This window comes from Lissotriton helveticus, chromosome 8 (assembly GCF_964261635.1).
Source record: "Lissotriton helveticus chromosome 8, aLisHel1.1, whole genome shotgun sequence".
In the NCBI taxonomy this organism is placed as follows: domain Eukaryota; kingdom Metazoa; phylum Chordata; class Amphibia; order Caudata; family Salamandridae; genus Lissotriton; species Lissotriton helveticus.
In genome coordinates this window covers 1056665333-1056681768 of record NC_136069.1, presented here as the reverse complement: position 1 = coordinate 1056681768, position 16436 = coordinate 1056665333, and the positions used below count along the sequence as shown (strand labels likewise).

The 16436-nt window shown below is 42.6% G+C and overlaps 1 protein-coding gene across 1 annotated transcript in view; it reads left to right on the top strand.

The window, feature by feature from the left end:
• The window catches only part of CFAP47 (cilia and flagella associated protein 47), a 2858849-nt gene that overhangs the window by 2446603 nt on the left and 395810 nt on the right, over positions 1 to 16436 (top strand). The window lies entirely within an intron of this gene.

The following is a 16436-nucleotide window of genomic DNA, read 5'->3' as shown; positions in this document are numbered from 1 at the left end:
TGTAAAAGGTTAATGAGCACTTCACAAAACAGGACGTTTTTCTTTTGTAGTCATTAGTCCAGCAGAGGAAACCATATAGCGCTGGTTGCTAACTTTAAATTCCTGCTAGAGATAGTCTAGAGTATTTTTCTGAATGTTGAAGATGAGTCAGTGATCCAGATAAGAGATATATAATGTCTCTTGCCCCCTCCCCCACACTTGTATTTTTCTTAAGCCTGCGCTTCGTTTTTTGAAATTTTTGGCAGGTGTCCCGCATCCAGCACGAATTCTGCCAATTTTTTTTTAATGCTTTTTTGGGCCTTGTGGGACACCCTGAGCAGGCCTGGGGGGTTGTTTCTTCCCTGCCCCCGTTTCTTGTCTTTTTTAACCTTTTTTCCCCTTTTTCTTGTCACTTGGTTCTACCGAGTCACAAGATGGCTGCCAACACTTCCTGGTTTGGAGTGTTGGCAGCCAATCAGAGTGAACCTCGTGCCACGTAGGGTGCGCAAACCCTCCTCTGTTCTCAGATATCAAAACTTTCTTTTTCTAACTTCTCAACATCTACTGAACGGATTTACACCATTTAACAAAAAAAAGCGCTCTTTCTGAAGCAAGGGCTATCTTGTTGCCAAATTTGGTGTAATTCCGTTCAGAAGTTCGGGCTGTAGCTTAAAGTTTCCAATGGAAATTAACATGGGGAAACGAGTTTTGGGACCCCCCTTTTTTCTCAGCCCCCACTTGACGAATCACCCCGAAACTTTCAAGACAGAGGCTGACCAGAGCTGGACACTTTTTTGGAAAATTTCGAGAAGATTCATCATCCAGCGCCAAAGTTAATGGGAAAAGAAAAAACGCATTTCCTATGGAAACTAGGTCCTAACTATAACTACCTACTGGCAACTGCCAGTAGGTAATATATGTACATGAAGGTATTTACAATTGAAAGCAGGGATTTGACCTGAGGCCTACCAGAGGGCTGTAAAACATTATTGATTGGCAGAATAAACAGTGTTGTTGAAAATCATGGCCATACCAAAACAGAGGAATTGGGACTTCTACACCCGGCATGCCGCTTACTGGAAAGCGAGTGCCAAAAGGGTATACATTGTGGCAGTCCATTCCATGTTTTATCAACTTGCCGCCCTATGAATAAGGTGCTTGAGGCACCGAAAAGTGTCAGGGATATGGATTTATTGGGTTGGTCTATATATATATATATTCCTCAAAAAAGACCAGAGCTTTGAAGTAGCACTCCAAGAAGGTAAGTTTAATAAAACCTTTTATTTAGAGCACGTCAGACCAACCCAATAAATCCATATCCCTGACACTTTCGTAGGGAGATAGGACATGGAGAAGAGAACTTCAATGGGTACCAACAAAAGTCAGATAAGTGAGTCAAACAAACCGGAGAGGGTCCAGGGATAAACAACAGCCAGTGCCGGCCTTCTTCGTCACTGAGGGGGGTAGCAAATTAGAAAAGGAGGGAGCGGAACTGTGCTTCACAGGACCAAACAAGAAGAAAGGGGTGTAGCAGACTCGGAGGGGGTCGACATAAAGCAAAGGTCACTTCTGCAGCACAGGTCCCTGACCCGCGGTATGAATCAGTCAGGGGGACTGTTGTGAGCCACAAGATGGAGGATCCGTGACAAGGACTCCAACAACTTTAGTAAACAATATGACGGTAGTTGTTTGAAGACAAAGTCCGAACGAAAAGCCAATATTGAGAACCTACCGTAGGAGCAGGGCTGCATGGACGCCAAGCAATGATAAATACCGTGTTCCAGTTTTTTTCCTGTCCGGAAGGCAGTAGCGGGGCCCAGGAGGGAGCTCATTTCCCCGACTCGAGAATTAAAAACAAGCTTTGGGGTGATTAGATCGTAGTGCCGCAGGACTCCCTCAGCTGCACCCATGCTGGGGGAAACAAACACTCGCTTGTCCCAATGGCTAATCAGGAAGGCGAAGCAGGGGGTCAGGCCACTGAGGTTAAACCAGGGAAAGGCAGAAGGCTGCCGGAGGGTAGATTTCCAGCCATCTCCTCCATAGCCACCCAGGCATCTCTTTCAGACGTCGGCATCTCAGACTTGCAACTGTCATTTGCAGATCTTCGGTGCGTCATCGGTAGGCGGGTCAAAAAGGAGACTTGAGATGAAGGAAAGCGCACCCAATGTCCGGCTGGGTAGGTGACGGCCTAGGACGAGAACCGCAGCCAGTCTCTTCTATAGCTACCAAGGTAGCTCAACAGGCATCGGTCACAGTGCTAGGTCTCCAGGGTCTGCAGCAAACAAACGGTTCCACAGAGATAAAGAGGCAGGTCTCGAAGTTAAGACCTGGGAAATAGGCGAAATATGAGGACCGCAGTCATCGGAAGCCCAGGTGAGTGAAAAAGGTCCATGGAGGGGGAAGATTCCAGGGGATTTATGCCAAAAAGGCAATTCCTAGCCGGGGAGTTCCCGGCTGGAGCACCTCATCTATTGGTCATCTTGGATCTTTGATCATCTTACTCTTTTTATTGTATTTATTTATTTATTTTTAAAAAGCCCCACTTTGTTGATCAACAGGCTTACTTGCTTTCTGCAAGTTCCCAGGCTTCCAAAGAGACTGCTCCTTTTTATTGGAGGGTACAGGGCTCCACATGGTCCAACACCCTGACCTTGTATCATAGCTGCTATTCCTTAAGTGTGGTATTCTGATTATTTCACTGTTTGATTAGATATTGAATCATCTCCAGTTTTGTGCTAGCCTTTTTCATGTAGCATGCTATAGTAGACCTAAGTCACAGCACATAGTCAAAAATGTTTCATGTAGATTTCATGGAAGCATTCTTCTAACCATCTAGTATGACTTTCCAGGGACCTTTCAGTAGTTGGTCAAACTGAATCATAAAGGGACTGAAACCCACTTAATTCTGCTGCATCTTCCATTAGGGGAAAAATTGCCATGGTAACAGGACATCCCACTTCTTCCTCAGTGGTTCATCCAGTGGGTAAATCCTCCATATCAGGGCCTATTTGAATCGTTTCAAAGTCTGTTGGTCTGGCATGATATGGAGTGGAGACCTTATGAGATACTTCGTGCTCATCCACCATTGGAGTCATGTAGTTTGCCCCCTGTTCAAAACTACCCCTTTGCTGAAATCCACTTGAGTAAAAATACTCCCTCTGTGCCATGGCCTCAGGGTAACAGGTGGCTTTTTTCGCAACCACCAAAATTAAATGGTTTCCTGAGAATATCTTGAGGTTTAGTGGTCTATCTTTGTCCAGTTCCACTGTCTAAAAAAGACATCCTTACCTGCTTTATTTCCCCCTCTCTATTTATTAGGTGCAACATCAGCACTGGTTCAGCAGCTCCAGAACTTCCCTGAAGAGCTTTCTGGACCCTAGAAGCCACTGAATTCAATCCAGACAGACCGAGCATAGCAGAACCATAGCCAACAATTTTAATTAATTTTCAATCCATGTATTGAAACTAAGGAAGCCTCATTAACTCCTCTGTTCCCCTCAAGTCTCTTCCTAGGCCAAGCACCATACTTGTTCTTGCTTGTTATATTTACCACTACGATGACCCTTCCTCCTATAGTATGAGTCCTCTTGGTCATTCCTTCGTTACAGACAGCCAGAATGCAAACCCTTCATTTGAGAAGTGACATAAATCCCCCTCTCCCCTTTTCCCATCCACCCTCCTTCCCTCTAGAGATCTGGATATCCTCTTTCTATATTTTATGGCCTGACATGAAAACTTTGTTTTGTTAAATTTGTTCCTACCACCCCCCCGCCGCCCTACTTTTCAGGGTGGAGATCTGACCTGCTATTTTTTTGGTCCACCCAAGGGTGTTCCTGGCTAACCACAGTGCTGATTCACAGCTCAGTCTTTTTCCAAAGCTCTCTGGGGACAGTAAGCTCAGAGTCACATAGATGTTGGCATAACTCTGGAAAATTATTGCTAAAATATGCTCTTTCATTACCAAATGTATACAGTTCAGTATAAGTAGTGGCATTATTGCTTTTTAGACATCTGATACTTGCACAGAAGCATTCAACCAATTCACTCTGGTCTTGTAAGGCTGTTTTGAGCTGTTGCCGAGTTTCCTAAGTGGCATCATATTATCAGCTCAAATCGCCTTACCAAAGTTCCCATATACTTTCGTATTGTGCATGCTGTATTGGTTACAAAGGGGCATATTATCAAGAACGGCGTTAAAATTATCGCCGCTTTAGCGGCAGGAAACTGCCGCTAAAGCGGCGATAATGGGCTTGATAATATGCCCTTGTGAATTCCCATAGAAGCCGAGTTTCACCCCAGACATGGGCTTCTATGGGAATTCACAAGGGTATATTATCAAGCCCATTATCGCCGATTTAGCGCCAGTTTCCTGCCGCTAAAGCGGCGATAATTTTAACGCCGTTCTTGATAATATGCCCCAAAGTGAGTATGTATCCTTCGCTACAGCAGGCAAAATCTTTAACCCCAGTCCTATAGATCTACATCAACCTGGTTCATAGAACAAGAAAATTCAGAACATTTGACCCATTTTCTTTGTCATTGTCAGTCACATAATTGATTAAAATCTGTTTGGGAAAGTCACATTTCGACTTCTTTACTGCTCGTGTTCTAATTGCACAATTCCACTGACCCAGTGACCTCTGGGTGCTGAAGCCTCGAGAGACTTGAGCTCCATTTTCCTCATACTCTGTTCATGAACTACCGCAGAGTTTGACACGTCCATGGCCAAAGGAACTTTATTTTCTTGAACTGCTAAAACAACTTTCCTTTCTACTACAATCATTGATTGTAGCTGATATTCCCATTTTTTTCTTCTTTCATTTGTGCTGTCAACTCACTGTAACATATACTGTGGCCAGAGTTGCTGCTTTTTATTCCGGCCAGCAGGAGTATAATACAGGTTTACATATTTGGAATCCTCTGGGTCCACTTCACCTTCACCGGAATGATCTGGCTTGTTTTCTCACAACATCTGTAGCATTCTCTAGCTGAGGTTTCTTTTCTTTCCTTTTTAACCATTGCCCTCACTCCAGACACAGTGTTCTCTTAGCCACTGATAATAGGCCTATTAAAGCGACAGATCAATCCCCATAATAGAACAAAAACATCAGATACGCTCCAACTTATAATAAAAGTGTGAAAATGAAAAAAAAGTAACTCTTAATCTGGTATGGAGCATTTCTGTCTTTATTTCGAATGCTTTCTGGTAGATGCTGGACTTTTAGGTCATTATCCAAACTGTTGAGCAATAATCACAACCTGGATTGTTAGGCTAAGAGGGATCCAAGCCATAGCCTTAATGTGAGCTATGACTGAACCCCTACAAAATTAAAACAGTTTGGCTTCCATTAGGTAAACTGGTTTCTGTCAGGAGTACCGGACACCTGTTTCATAACTTTGCTCCTACAGCAAGGACTTCCTCAGGCAAATTCATATCATATATGTGCCACAACACCAAAATTGCAAGTAAGAAAGAAAGAACTTAAAATTTGAAAACCAAGTTAGTTCAAAAGTGGAGAGTGCAATAAAAAAAATTATACAACAATTAAGAACATCGTATATGGGGAGCAGGAATTACTGATGAAATACAACAAAATCCATAATATACAGTAGAAAGTAAAATTGAATGCTATTCTAGTGAGTATGGTGGGCCAGACTTAGATACTATGTGTGCTCCATCCCAGATGATTTGTGGTCATTAAAAGTTGGTGGTTTCATTGCAGTCAATTATTTTACTTAAGCATAGTTGTGGAAGTGAAACATCCTCAATGGGGCAAGGTTGAACACAATTCCCAGCAAGGACTTCACAAACTTGGATACATGTTTTCATGTTTCAGCTGTTAACTCTAACTTTGCTGTCAAAAGCTCTCAGAAGGACAAACTGTCAAAATGTAGTTGCTGTTTGTGCATTATATACTAGGAGGATCGGTTCTTCAAAGACGGATATTTTCTAATTCACAACTTTTACAAAATTTTTGTAACTTATTTTCTGGTGCTCTGAAAGTCTCCTAATGTTCACAAAAGGTCTATCTAGTGATAGTCCCTTGATAAAAGTTACAACTGGTTCCTTTGAGCACCCTGGACCATCATCAGCACCCTTTGTCTACTGGGCTCCCCACACACAGGGGAGGAATTTCACAGATGTTAGGGGGTAAATTTTAATTCGCAACTCATTTCCTCATTTGGCCTAGACACTGATAACTTTCTCTCTCCAGGACCTTTCTCTAGCTATAGGAGAAATGATCAACTAGACAAAGAGGCTCTACTGGCAGAACTTGTACTTGGACCCGTGTGTCCTTGGAGGTCAGCAGGAGATTATCTCTCCTAGCTCCTGAAGGAGATTCCCTGCCCTAGAGATTCAAGTTAGAGTGACACAATTCCCTGCAGAGGCTCCTTTCAAACAGGTTGGAGTTTTTCGAATAAGAAAAATGCAAGCCCTCTTTTTTGGATCCATCCAGCTTTCGCCTGAGAGTAAGTCGTGCATGGCAATTTTAAGGGTGAAATTATTCTGTGATTGGTGAAGACGCCTGGTTAGATCGAACTAAAATTGCTCTGTTTTCTCTACCCAGCATTTTCAGCAAGTAACATAGCCCAGATTCAGGGATTATATTTTTCCACAGAAAGCTATCTAGGAGCACCTTTCACCAAAGAAAACCACAATAGTCACCTAGTTCTCAACTCCTCATTTCCCCTCTACCTAAAATACTCCAAAGGCCGGCGCACTTACTCCCACCAAAGAACAAAGAAAGACTCATAGCTCAGGGTTCCATTTTCCCTTCCTTCCATGTTGGGAGTGGCTCTGCTGTTTCAATAAAGGGATCCCATTTCAAAACACAATGGCATTGTGGGTTTCCTTTCATAGGTATTTGTGGCCTAGGCATGTTGGGGCAAATTTCCCTCCGTTCTTTAATCCTCTATCTGGGCTTGTCTTTGAAGTTAGACATTTGGTCTCCTCAGTTCCAGTTCTGTAAAATCAGAGACCTTGCCACTGCCATTATAATAAACAACAATTTCACCATTGAATCTGAAAGTTCAAGATCCGTATCATAGCCATACAGCATTAATCTAATATTATAAGTCACCTTGATGTCACAATGAATTTGTAAAAACAGAAAGATCTCGTTCCAAAATGGTACAATTTTAGGACAGTAAACAATAATATGAGACCAATTCGCTAAACTACAGTGTTGACACCTAAAACAATTAGCAGAGGTGTTGCTGTACATTTTGGCAGTGGCAGCCGGAGTGTAGTATAAAAGCCATTTAGAAAAAAATATCATTCTTCTCCAGTTTGAACCACGCAAAACTTCAAAATTCAGTCTGTTTAGTTTGTTCCAAGTAATGACTGAAAGAACATGATTTTCTTGCTCATGCCATTTTTTAATGGCCTTCAGACTCCAGTCCTGCGCGGTTTGCTGAATTAAGCAATGCTTCCATTCCCCTGGTTTCCTAGTCCGCACGACCAAAAACAGATCTTCCCATAATTGATTCGGGGAGCAAATCTCTAATGGGTCTAATTGTCTCAGAAATTTATAAATCGCATTATACGATCCCGTTAACAAAAAGTTACCCCTAATTAGATATTGCATTTCTTCGGGGTTAATCCAATTCCCCTCTTTTAAGAAATCTGATAAAGAATTGAACCTGGCGCGATTCCAAAGTTTTATATTATCTAATCCTATATTAATACCTATATACAAGAAGACATACATTACGGGGGATCTGAAATTAAACTCAGGGAGAGAATATCTTCTAATAATATTATCCCGGCGTTTAAAAAACCAATTCATTATCTTATAACGAGTAAGCTTTGGGGATTTAGGAATTTGTAAAGGAGAAGGAATTTGAGCCTCGAGACATATTTGATCAGAATTTTTTTTTATAAATAAGTTTGGCTTAGGCGAACCACTTTTAAATCGATCTATATATTGTGCAAAGTATGCACAATAATAATCTCTGACATTGGGTAATGAGAGGCCCCCCACATCTGTGTCTGTGTATAAAGTCCGCATTGCCAAACGCGTTTTTTTTTTGCCCATATAAATCTGGAAAATAGCGTTTCCGTTCTTGAAAAAAAAAAAAACTTTGGAAAAAACAAGGAATGGTTGAAAACAGAAAATTAAAAAGCGGGAGAATAGACATTTTAATCAACGCCACCCGTCCCATGATGGAGAGTGGCAACGGGTTCCATTTTCTAACATTAACTGGACCTTCCGTAGAAGAGGATCAAAATTGAGTTTATACAGATCCGTAACAACGGCTGAAAAGAAAACCCCTAAATATCTCTTCGGTTTCGGATTAATACATTCTAACAATTCTGGATGCAGGTGTACATCGGCTCCTCCACAAACTAAAATTTCAGTTTTTTTTTAATTAATCCGATAGCCTCCAAGGGCTTTGAATTCTTCAAAAAGTTGTAGAGCAGAAGTCTGAGAGCGAATATCTGGTTTTATTTATAGCATGATATCGTCAGCGTAAAGTTTAATTTTATCCATTAATATAATCGGAGGAGCAATATTCTTTGTTCTGCGAATAGCTGCTGCAAGCGGTTCAATAAAAAAAGCAAAAAGAATGGGGGAAAGGGACAGCCTTGCCTTGTACCTCGTTGGACCTCCACTGTGCCGACCATTAGTGAATTAATAATTATATTAGCTTTAGCACCCGTGTACAGATTTTGGATTAAATTGATAATTTGTGTCGGAATTCCAAAATGTGTTAAAATTATAAATAAAGTTTTCCAGACAACTAAATCAAAAGCTTTTTCTGCATCAAAAAATAAGACTAACGCGGGAATTTTATTAATATAAAAAAATCTAAAGCTTCAATTAGAAAATGAGTGTTTGTAACTAATTGTCGGCCGGCGACAAATCCATTTTGATCAGGATAAATGATGTCAGCCGCAATGTTATTAAAACGAATAGATAGCAATTTCGTAACAATTTTATAATCAGTGTTCAAAAGAGTAATGGGCCTATATGAATTAGGGTCTTTAGGATTTTTCCCTCTCTTGGAAAAACTCACCACCGTACCTATGCTAAATGAGTCTGGGACTTTCCCACCAGCTAACATAGAATTCGCTAAGAGAAGTAATAACTCCGAAAAGGAGGAAAAAAAACTTTTAAAAATTCAGCCGGGAGACCTGTGGTAAATAAATAATTAATTACCTGTACTATTTTTCTATGCATAAAATAAAACAGATAGCTCAATAAATAAGAGGCAGGATCCGGGGTATCTGAGTCGAACAGGCTTTAATCAGGCATAAGGGAAGGGACAGGATCGGAACAGCCTGAAATAGAATGGCATGGAATGGCAGCTGCAACGTCTTATTAACAGTACATAGTATATATAGGAAAACATTACAATTGCATTGAATACAGTAGGCGTAACAAGTGACAAACGTAAGATAAGAACAAATGGGCGTACAAAGAAGGCGTGTACGTAGACATGTGATGAAAACGTCACAGAAGTGTCATAATGGGTGGATACATGGAGGGGGCTACCTGGGCAGCTGGAACCTTTAAGCTAGTGGTGCGCGCAAACGGGCCATGACGTGTAACTAGGGAGAGCTGGGGGCTCTGACTTCTGCACTAGAAGAGGAGACTAAAGTCTGGGATGTCAGGACGACATGTACCTATATCATATCTGGTATCTGGTGTTTGGAGAACATGTTGATAGAATCTAAAAGTCATCAGGGTAAAGGCTACTTGACACTAAGGCTGGTGCATGCATATATTCTTCATGTATTGCGTGTGCTATGAATCTTCTATGGATATTAATTCAGTAATTCTCTTGCATGGATACAGAGAGACTAGACTATAGCTGAAGATGTTTATGCGGTTCGTTAGCTTAGGAATGTGAAGACGGAGAGCTGAACTGATAACTGTAGGCATAATATATTCTTGGCAGACAGGCAGGCAGAGCCAGGCCGGGCACCGCGCTGCGCGGCAAGAAGTAAGCGAGGAGTCAGGGATGCGGGAGGGGCTGCATCGCTCCTCGGAGTGGTTTCAGGAGACTGGAGTTTGAATCTGGTGTTCAGGCCCTTTGAGGCCTAGAAACGGGGACAGTTCGATGAATTAACGTGCATAATGTAAAACGTGGGCAACATAGGCCTAATACTCGTTGCTTTCACGGGGACCGGATAACTGACATACTAACGTTGGACACAACTATAATTGCGTCTTTATTCGGTCATAAGGGGATATATGCATATCGATCATGTACATATAACATAGGATGGGGAACACGTAGGCACACATGACAAGGCAAAATTCAATTTTCCTCATTCCCTCCTTGTGCCCTACGTTTCCTTCAGGAAACATCAATATTCATGATACCATCTATCTGTTCATAGAGCATCATTTGCTCGTCTCGAATCTTCTTGGAACGGGACTTAGGACTAGGAATACAAGATGTAGCGCATAAGCCGCAAATCGCAGGGCCACATTGTAAACATAGGCAACAACTGAATATGATCATTACTACTATACCCAGGAATGACAATACTTTCCATCCCCAGGCAGATATTATACTCCAGAGCCAACCGGACCATGTCCAGGTGCCTGGATTCTGGTGTAACTGATGGGCTATCTTGTGAAGTCTGGTTATAGCTGAATAAACAGACGGTGCATTATTAGGAATGAAAATGTAGCAACTAGATCCGATGACTCTACAAGCTCCGCCCCTATCGGCCAGTATGACGTCAAGGACGAGACGATTTTGAAGGACAACAAATCTCATAGCAGATTGTTCTTCAGTTAAGTTACCTAGAGCGGAAGTAGTCTCATTCACTACTGCTTCAAGGGTTCTGGTTAGCCTACGTATTAGCTTACTATTCTGGACAGGACCTATGAAGAAAAAGAAACCTTTATTGAAGTCTTGATACTGTTCTAAGGCAGTTTCAGTTTGATCGACAATGGGGGACTCGATCTCCCTTCTATGTCTAACGTGTACTAGATGTGTATTTCTGTGATAATCGGATGGGGCTAGAAAAACTGGTGGCAGTAGGAAGGCAATATAACATGTTCCATCCCAATCGAGAGGCAGACGTACATATGCGGTCTGGCCACATACAAAATAAGAATGACGTGAGGCTTTGAAAGTAGATTTCCCACTGTCACTATACTCGACCACAGTAGTACAATCACTGTGTCCTAGATGTACTGAACCATTCTTTCTGACACATAATTCGCATTTCACTGGTAGGACTTTAATAGCAGGCAAATCTGGAGTAGTCTCGGACTGAACATTCAAAACCATGAAATTTGAGGAATAATTACCTAGATCATATACTTCATTTTCTAGATCTAACCCTGTTCTATGGGAAAGACCTTCCTTGTCTGGGAAACATGTTCTATTCAGAAGGGACATATCGTTTGAGGATGACGTTAACGTGGACCATGCTCCACACGAACCATTGTGTGAAAACGGATAGGGAAAGAGTGGCAGAACTCCCTTCGGTGTCTGGAAAGGGGGGAGTCGACCACACACCCAACAATTAGTGGCATTGCTAGTCTGGTGTGAATAGTGTAACATACGGATAAAAGTATTGTTGCGCATGGCAAGACGATAGGATAACTCGTGAGGAGGCAGTTCACTAAATGTGTGCTCTACTGTAACATTAGAGGAAAAATGTACATGTGAAACGATAGGAGAAAAATATATATGTAAAACATAACTTATGCCTGTAATCGTAAGACTCAGAAATAACATAATTAATAGAGTAACAATGCATCGACTTCGAAGATTTTTCTGATAACGTATTCTCTTAGAGTTTCGACTAACTCTCTTACTATGTGGGTCTATCTCATACATGTCAGGAACCTGTCTAACCGTTTCACCCGAGAGGGACTTAGACAATTAAACTGGCTGACTTACTAGACCTTAATTTTTCTTTATACTCCTGCTGTGGAGTTTTCTCTGACAGGGGAAGTTTAGAGTCAGTATCTGGGCAGTCCTTGAGAACGGGGCAGTCCTTGAAAAAAGTCTTTGGACGGAGTCCATGGAATCGTTTAACGTGACTGGAATGCAACCAGCCTTTTCGGCCCTCGACCTTGATTGCAGTCCTTGTTGTCATCAGAACGAGCTTTGGTTCTTTCCAGCGGGGCTCCAGCGGACTTGAACGATCAAAGTTCCTAATCAGAACGAGGTCGCCTGGTATGACCTCGTGCGGTTTCACTTGAGTGTTGTCTGGAAAAGCAGCGGCAACCTGTGAACGACAAGAGAGTAGTGCAGACATCAAGGAAGCCAGGTAATCTGTCAGCATATTACTGTCAACATCGGTAATTGTACGTGGTCTAGGTGTACCCCACATGTTTGGGGGACGGACGAAAACTACCTCGAAAGGGGACAGACCTGAACGGGAGTGGGCAACCATTCTCATGTAAAAAAGGGCGACTGGCAGTGCTACCATCCAATCTACGCCTTTCTCTGCGCATACCTTGGCAATGCGGATTTTCAGGGTCTGATTATGTCTCTCGACGAGGCCAGCTGCTTCAGGATGTCGTACACAGTGGAACTTCCATTGGTACCCTAACAGAAGGGATACTTGTTTCATGAGTTCGGATGAGAATGGCTGGCCGTTGTCTGAATACACAACCCTCGGTAATCCATAGCGAGGGAAATACTCACGAACCAACTGCCTGGCAGTGGTCGCGGCAGTGTAATCTGGGACTGGATATGCTTCCGTCCATCTGGACAAAGCGCATACAACTACGAGGACATACTTGAAACCTCGGCATCGATCCATCTGAATATAATCCATCTGGAGGACTTCAAAAGGGTGGTCAGGAGGATGGAATCCACCTTGTTCCACCGGAACACCTTTACCTGGATTGAACTGACAACATATCATGCAGGTACGTACTTTCTGCTTGGCTGCTGCTCGTAAATGCTTGTTAAACCAAAGGTTCTGAATACTGTCTAACATGGCTTTTTCTCCTAAGTGTGCTGGACTATGTGCGGTGTTAATAATGACTTGAACCATAGAGTCGGGGAGAAACCATGTGGCTTTTCCCTTCGTCAACCATCCTTGATCTGTCTGGACCCCTCCTTGTTCAGACCATTTCTTGATTTCTTCTGGGGTAGCATGTGACTGTATATCTAGTACGTCTTGTGTAGGATCCTTAACTGTCCTACAAGTCGTCTGAACTGGAACGTCTGTCTGTGTCGTGTTAACTGGAATGTCTGGAGTCTGAGCTGTAAGCTTGGCTGTTCGATCTGCCAGGTCGTTACCCTGGGAAATGATGTCAGTGACTTTCGTATGTGCTTTGCACTTCATGATAGCGATAGCTGTCGGTAAATGTATTGCATCTAACAGAGCTTGAATGAGGGGGCCATGCTGAATCTTGGTTCCATGAGAAGTCATGAAACCTCTTTCTTGCCAGAGTATTCCAAAGTCGTGAACGACTCCGAACGCATAACGTGAATCTGTATATATGTTTACTTTCAGGTTCTTGGCTCGTATGCAGGCTTGGGTCAGAGCGATGAGCTCTGCTGCTTGAGCAGACAGGGTGTCAATACGATGTGTTTCTATAACTTCAGTTTCAGTAGTCACTGCATACGCGGCTACTAACTCTCCTGTACTTGTCCTCATACATGAACCATCCACATAAACTGTCAGGTCGGGGTCAGATAATGCAATGTCTGTCAAGTCTTGTCTTGGCTTTGTCATGGTGTTAACAACTTCCACACAGTCATGTGTGGCAGGATTTGAAGTAACTGAGGGTAACAGTGTAGCGGGATTTAAAATGTTGCAGCGTCTGATTTCTATGTGTGGCTGAAACAGTGTCAGTTCATAACCTGTTAAACGTGCAACTGTCAAGTGCTGAGTCTGTGTTCGGTTCAAGAGAAGTTCCACGGAGTGTGGAACTTGTACTGTCAGGGAATGTCCTAACACTATGGAATCACTTTGTCTGATAGCTAGAGCTGTGGCTGCAACTGACTTGAGGCACGCAGGCAGAGCCTGGGCTACTGGATCTAATGTGCTAGAAAAATAAGCACAAGGCTTGTGTTGTCCTGCTTGATCTTGTGTAAGAACAGACAATGCTGTACCATCACGTTCAGTGACAAAAAGTGTAAAAGGCTTACTGTAGTTTGGTGTCGCTAGAACAGGTGCTTGGCATAAAGCTTTCTTTAACTCATTGAAAACAAGTGTATGTTCTTGGGTCCAAGGGAGGACAGTCAATGTGGCTGCCTCCTGTGTCATTAACTGTATCAGTGGCTTGGCTAGATATGCGTACTGAGGAATCCATTGTCTGCAGTAAGAAGTGAGGCCGATAAAAGCTCGTACCTCCTTCTGAGTCTTGGGCTGTGGAAGATGTGCTATTAACTGGATACGGTCTGGTGTCAACTGCCTACCCCTCTTGGACAGTAAGTGTCCAAGGTATACCACTTGCTGGACACAAAATTGCAGTTTCAAAGGGGACACCTTGTGCCCCATCTCGGCCAGGAAATACAAGACTGTAAGTGACGCACGTTCGCAGTCACGTTCAGAACGGGCTGTGATTAATAAATCATCAACATACTGGAGCAGGGCAGTGTCAGTTGGCATGTGAATACTGTCTAGTTGTCTTTTAAGTGCTTGACTGTAAATGCTAGGACTTTCTGTGAAACCTTGAGGAGCTCGTGTGAATTTATAGCTTCTTCCATTTAAACAGAAACCGAAAAGGAATTGGCTGTCTGGATGAATGGGGACACTAAAGAATGCGTTCTTGAGATCAATAACAGTAAAGAACGTAGCTTCGGAATCAATGGCAGTTAATAGGGAAGAAATATCTGGAACCACAGGGTACTGGGGTATGATACATTTATTAAGTTCTCAAAGGTCGATCACTAATCGATAAACTGGAGGTGCATTGGGATCAGTACGTTTAAGAATCGGAATGATAGGAGAATTACATACATTGGAGTCAGTTTCTACAACCACTCCTTGAGCAATGAGCTCGTCAATAATTTTGGATAAGGCTGCTACAGCCTCAGGTGGCAATTTGTACTGTCGGATTCGTGGCAATACAACACCTGGTTTCAGAGTGACACGATAGGGTGTAATGTGCATACAACCTACATCAGTTGGACCTTGCGCCCATAAATGCTGAGGTACATTCAGTAATCTTGGATCAAAATCACGCAATACATAATGACCTTTAAAATCACGTAAAAACAATCTCACTCCTTCTGGGGAACAGCATATAACTGCTCCTAATTCTTTCAGGGTCTTAATACCTAGTAAATTTTCTGGACATGATTTCGTAAGTAACAAGTCTGTAGTTCGGGACAATGGACCAACTTCTAGGGAAACTGGTTTCGATATTTCATTAACAATAGGCTTTCCTGAAAATCCAAGGGAAACATTTCTAGAGCCTGAGAGTGGAGCCCCTGGAACCTCGTCATGACTGATGGTAGTCCTACTTGCCCCTGTATCAATCAGAAACTTTCTGTCTTTCCCTAATACTTGACTGTGTACATAGGGACCCTCTTGATCTACAGGAATCTCGATGAGAGGCAAGCCAACCTCCCTCTCTAGGCTGTTTCATGAATACTGCTGATATTCTGGATAATCTGACTGTGCGTACTGGTACATCTGCTGTGTAACGTGTTGTGTGGCAGCTATAGGCTGCGGTGCTGTAACTGTCTGTTGTGCGTTCTGCGGTGGCTGGGCATTCTGCGGAACATGTTCTTGTCTAGGAGGACGTGGTCTCTCTTTCGTCTTACCTGTAGCTATGTTGTGTTTCAGAACTGCACATTCGTTTATGTAATGACCTGGCTGTTTACAGTAATTGCAGGTCCCTTTAACAGGAGCTGTAGAATGACTAGTTTGACTCGGACCCCTCTTCTGACTGTCTTGTGGAACAGACTGTGCAACTAGTACTTTCATTTTCGTGTCTTTCATACGTCTCCTTTCGTGTTCCTGCTCTTCCCTGATTCTGTTCTGGTGATACTGTAGCATCTGGAGCATTTGTGATGGAGTATTAGCTTGCCAGGTACTTTCGACTTTCAATACTCTATTTTTAACTTGCGGTAAAGAATTCTCAACTAGTTTGGTAACAAAAAGATGTGGATACGATTCACTACTTGTTTTCAGGCCGCTATTTATAATGAAACATTTCTCAAATCTAGAATAAAAATCACTAGTGTCTTCATCTTGTTTCTGTTTACAGGCTGAGATGGCATCCCAATCTTCCTTTTTCGTGGCTAGTAATCTTGGCAAGACCTGTATTAACAGTTCGGGTAATTCTTTGGCTTTATCCCCAAGACCAGTTCCCGAGACTCGTGCATTATCTTCGGTCTCTAACGCGGTCCAATCTATCTTTTTCTCTCCCACCTCCCATTCTTTTTCTTTGAGTTTTTCATATATGCCCGCAGGCAACAGGACCTTTAACATTTTAATGATATCAGGATACGTGTATTCTCCCATACGGAGCATGTCCTTTAATTCTCGATGGAACCCTGCTGGATCTTTA